Raw genomic sequence first — 6,000 nt, 5'->3', positions numbered from 1 at the left:
CTATTTGCTCATTTGCTCATGTCATTTCTCTACAGGGAGTGCTCTCTAACTTCCTCTTAGCTAAGCTGTCTCCCTCCTGATTCAGCTAGTCTCCATTCCTTCATGACATCGTCTCTAATCTTTCTACTAAAAGTAGAAAGGATCCATGACTGATTGATTGCTACTATACTGAAAGGATACTCTTGATAAATTCCAGTATTCACAGATATGGTATCTCAGAGCATTCTGATTACAAATGAATGCATTTTAATATTGTTTCTCAGGAAAAGAAACAGATAATAGTTATGATTGGAATGAATCAGTTTTGCAGGATATCATGATCAAGCTATTTCAAGTCAATGTGCAATCAATACATTGCATCTTTGGTATATGTATTTGTATTATTTTTAATAAATTAACCAAATCAGCAAAACTTCTCAGTGTATCAAATGTTGTCGTTAGTTCTGAGAAAAGGAAATATGATATACAGCAGTATTCCCTGACAGTAAGTTCTCGGGAGTATTTGTAAAACAGCAACTGGATTATGATACATGAGTTAACAAAATTCATTTCTGTTTTTGCTTTATAATTTCAGATGTTACTTTCTTATAAGGATTTTTAGTTGACCTCTAGAATATTTGGTAGAATGATGGCAAAGGAAAGGTCACAATTATTTCCAAGGAGATGTTGGTGTGTGTGATGATTAATACTGAGTGTCAACTTGATTGGATTGAAGGATGCAAATTATTGATCCTGGGTGTATCTGTGAGGGTATTGCCAATGGAGATTAACATTTGAGTCAGTGGGCTGAGAAAGGCAGACCCACCCTTAAGCTGGGTGGGCACAATCTAATCAGCTGCCAACGAGGCTAGAATATAAACAGGCAGAAAAATGTAAAAAGAAAGACTGGCCTAGCCTCCCAGCCTATATCTCTCTCCCGTGCTGGATGCTTCCTGCCCTTGAACATTGGACTCCACGTTCTTCAGTTTTGTAACTCAGACTGGTTTTCCCTTCTCCTCAGCCTGCAGATGGCCTATTGTGGGACCTTGTGATCATGCGACTTAATATTAATAAACTCCCCTTTATATATTCCCTTAGTTCTGTCTCTCTAGAGAACCCTAATACAATGTGCAAAGTACATTCAAATAAGCTGGACAGCAATGTAGGGTGATTTTTTTGTGTGTGTCAAAGTATAATCATATAGCTCCATAAGGCACAGGATTTGAGCTTCTGTAACTAGCTGCTACCACCACTTTCAGATCTCTTTGGCAATTATTATGCACCACTGTAAGATCTCTTTGGCAATTATTATGCACCACTGTAAGATCTTTAACAACAGCATATTTAAACAGCAATTACTTCCTACTTGGATCCTTTAAATTTTCCATACCTAAATAAATCTCTCTTTTCTTAATTCATCTCAACAAATTCTTATTGAAATACCAACAAGAATTTGTTGAGATAAACTAGGAAAATAATTTGTTGAAATATTGTTGTGAGCAAAGAATCTCTGAACTCACTGAGGCCGTATCTGAGTCTCATTAAAGGTCATTCTCACTTTCTACCATGTATTTCACTGATTTGTACACATGTCCTTTCTCCTCTACCAGAATATGAATTCCTTACGTGTAAGTTCTTTCTTATATACCATTGTGTGTCTTGTGGGAAAAGCACAGAATTGGCACTCATAAGCATTGGTAACTATTGGATGAATGGATGGATAAATAAATACAAAAGAAAATCAAAGGGTCTATTAATCAGCCAATATTTAAAGAGCTCTCTTATCTATTTACCAACTGAAAGCTAGAATTAAAATATGCTATTGCTAATTGTGTTATTAGAAATATCAGCTGAAAACATATCTATATTGTATCCTTCTATACCTATGTCATAAATCACTAAGACATCTGAAATGACTTCTTCAAACATACAAACATAGAGCATAAACTCTAGTTTTGTTTTATAAATGAAGTTATAGCAAGATTCAATTGGCTTAAAAAAGCCTTTACATGAATTCTCACAGCAGCATTATCCACAATATCTAAAAAGAGGGAAAAACCCAGATACCTACTGCTTGATAAATGGATACATAAAATATCATATATCCATATAATGAAATAGTATTTGGCAATAAAAAGGAATAAAGTACTAATATATGCTACAACATGGATGAACCTTAAAAAATTATATTAAGTGAAAGCAGCAGCCATAAAAGTCCACATAATACATGGCTCCATTTACATAAAATATTCAGAATGGACAAGTCTTTAGAAACAGAAAGTAGCTTAGTGGCTGCCAGGGGTTGGAAGAGTAAAGAATTAGGGAATGAATGACTGCTAATGAGTATGCGGTTTCTTTTCAGGGTGATGAAACACACTAAATTAGATTGTGTTAATTTTTGTTCAATTCTGTGAACATAACAGAAAGCACTGAATTGTACACTTTAAGCTGGTGAATGTTACAGAATGTGAATTATATTTCAACAAAGCTGTTTTAAAAAGTAAAGATTAAGTGGCTTGTTCAAAAATCCATCAATAGTTGGTGAAGCCAGAACTGGAATCTATATTTTCCCAACTATCGTAATGCTTTTATCTTACTTTGCCATTGTTTTGTGTGTAACAAAGTTGGCTTTTTAAGCCTTTATTTTCTGAAAATCTTCACTTCTGTTTTGCCATTTGTGCATTTATTTCTAGTCCTCTTTCTTTCCTCCCACTCGTTAACCTCCTTAACAGTGTTCATGCTCTCTTTGTCCAGCTATTAAATGGCCTCCATTTTAATAATTTCCACTCTGCTTTATTTTTTTATTTGGCTGAATCGCAGTCTGACTTCTGATACTATTGATCTATTTTGTCCACCCAAGGGACATATCAGACTAAGTATGTGCAACTTGGTGGGCAAGACATTGAGGAAGAGGATGACTTTAGCAGTTTGTGAGCAGCAGGTGGGAAACCACTGAACAAAAGAATGATTCTATTGCCAGAGTCTTATTACATTCATAGAAATGAAAGACCGGCAAGGGTTGTTTAACCTGATACTCCTACCCAGGAGATTGACTTACAGCCAGTGTGTGAGAAATGCCATTTTCCAGATGACTTCCTCTCCTGTTACAAAGTCTGGCTATAGCTCTCTGCAAAGTGCTGGATCTTCTCCATGTTTGGGTGTTTCAGACACTTATCTTTCACCATTGCACTGGATTTTTCCACTCATGTTTTTTTAATTTTAAGTGTTCTGCTGCAGAAAAATTAATTATTCTCCATTGAGCTTCATGTTTTTTAAAAAGTATATAGCCATTGTGGTATTCCCAGCTGGGAGAGATAGAAATCATAAGGTAAACAGCAGTTCACGCTATTAAAAAAAAGTCATAAGGCAATATATTTTCTCTCTCTGTGGGACAGGACTGAATAAACCTACTGAAATTATAGAAATAAAAATGGATATCTCCTTGCCCACTATTGACACTCTCTAGGAATATGATTAAATGTTATTAGCAGATGACTTTTTCCTTTTTCCAAATGAAGATGTCAAATGTCTTCCACTTGTTCAATTTGTAAATTGGATAGATTTTTTCCATTGTTGAAGACATTCTCTGGAGTTTTAAGCAGATTTTATTCACTTGCTATCCATGGTTATTCATTTTCTATTAATCCCACACTAATTGGGTATATTATGAAATTTTTGTGAGAAGAATATGTTAACATTGGTAAGTTCATGTCATTCAACCTAATATGTAGTAATAAATATATAGTAGGACTTGCTCAGATCCACTGGGTGGGGACGGAGAGTTGTCATGAGAAGGAAAGGTTACAATATGGAGAGTCAAGGGGGAAAAGGGAGAAGTGAGGTTGCTTGGGTACAGATATAGCAGAAGTAAACTTCAAGGTGGAGCCTTTATGTAACTCTGTTATATTTCACATAGTTCAAAGAGAAGAATTACATGTAGTAGACAATGTTAATTGCCTACATAACAGCTATTCACTCCCTTCTTTCTGGCTAACAGAAAGCTATTCTCTCCCTGCTTTCTGACGAATATAACAGCTATTCTCTCCCTTCTTTCTGACTAGCAGAAGTTCAATTATGTTTGCGTTGATAATATGCCCAATCCCAAGGACTGAATTATGATAAGTCTTATCAATCATGATTTAATGTTCCCTTTTGCTTCCCTTCTATTTGGGATGATGTTGAGTCATAGTGATGCTTAGAACATCAACAACCATCTTGCCACCATGATGCAATAAAGGAGGACAAAAATTAAATATGCTGAGGCACAGGAAGGCGCAAAGAAATAGGGCCCTTGATGACATTACTAAGCTGATGAACTAGACTTACTGCTTCCTCCAGACTCTTCGTAATGTCAAAAGCTTAGTTGGGTGTTTATTAACTGCAAATCTACACATTCTCACTAATATCGCGCCAAAGTATTTTCATGCCATCAAGAACATATATGATGTCACCAATTACATATAAGAAAATATAAGTCTTTGATGAGGCTTAGATAGTAAAGCCTTTCAATAAATTTAACTACCCTCTGTGAGGGGGTAAGGGAGTTTCTTTCTCTGAAACACCATTTGGACAGGACAGCATGATGGAGTGTGAAAGGCACAGTTGTGGATAAGCAGCAGATATTGTTTTGGGTCCCCTCTGAGTCTTGAGGTAGAATTCAAAGCAAGGACCATCCTTCAGGAAAACACTGGATTATTATTAAGATTTTAGGACTGTTACTCAAGAAGAGAGGCTATTGGATCAACTTCTCTCACTTGGTAATCTTTTTAAATAAGTGTGTGTATGTGTGTGTGTGTGTGGTTATTTCTACACACAGCATAGGAGACATGGTTTAGCACCTAAAAGAAAAGGGGCATATTCACGAACAAATCCTGGTCTAGGGTTGTGTAGCCATGGTAAATAGTAGGCATCCTATTCCCTCTGCTCAACCCCTATTCACACCCTCAGCCAAACACTTTTATTCAATAATGAAATTAAATAATATAAAGATGTGCCAATACACCAATACTGTTTTATATGCTTCAATTCCCTAATAGGGAGGCTATAAAATAAATACAATGACTATGGGTTTCTACCATTTTGGGTTAACATTTTGGTCTGCAGGGCCCTTGGGAGCAGAAATGTAGTCTAATAGAAGCTTTAACTCTATAATATAAGGTTTATAGTCATTTATGCAGCTAAGAGTTATTGGACACCTAAGTGTATCAAGGATTGTATTAAGCACTGAAACACAGAGGTGCAAGGTGTGATTCCCAACAGCAGTTTCCACAGATGAGAAGGAAACCTAGTTATGTACCTAAAAAATTGCACCACCTTGTGTTTGGTTACTATGACAGAGGTTCAGGACAAAGAAGAGAGATGCAAGACTCAGATTGGGGTGTATGGGAAGACTTGGGATGGAAGAATATGTGAACTGAATCTTGAATAACTAATTGGAATTTTCTAAATGAGGAGAGAAGGATATTTACCAGCAGGTGAAACCGAATGTGTAAAGATCCCAAGACAATATAGATGCAAGTAGTTAATTACAGCAGGCATGAGGGATCCATGTGAAGGAGAAGCAGTAGATGGGAAGGGAGGGACATTTGGGCTGCACTAAAATGTTTAGCCCCAAAGGTGATGGGGAACCCTGAAGGATTTCGGGCAGGAAAGTAAAAGATGTTTCTGGCAGCTTAGGGTAAGACAAATTGGAATAGCAGGAGTCTGGAGATAGAAAGAAAACAATCCCAATTTTAAAAAAAATTATAATGATAGTGGCAATGGGCATGAATCAAGAAATATCAAGAGATAGAACTGAAGGATTTAGCAATCGATTGAACGTAAGGGTACTACCATCCAAGAGGGTTTTGAGGATGACTCAGATTTTCTGAAAACTGACTGGAATGAATGATTATGACATCCTTTAGGACAGGCAATAAAAAGGAAGTTGGGTTTTATGTGTAGGGGGAGGAGGAAATAAGAAATACACTTTTTACAGTGTTGAATTTGAGGTGCTCGTGGTTTATTCAAGTAAAGTTTTCC

This window comes from Pan paniscus, chromosome 3 (assembly GCF_029289425.2).
Source record: "Pan paniscus chromosome 3, NHGRI_mPanPan1-v2.0_pri, whole genome shotgun sequence".
NCBI classification, from domain to species: domain Eukaryota; kingdom Metazoa; phylum Chordata; class Mammalia; order Primates; family Hominidae; genus Pan; species Pan paniscus.
This window is presented reverse-complemented; position numbering follows the sequence as displayed.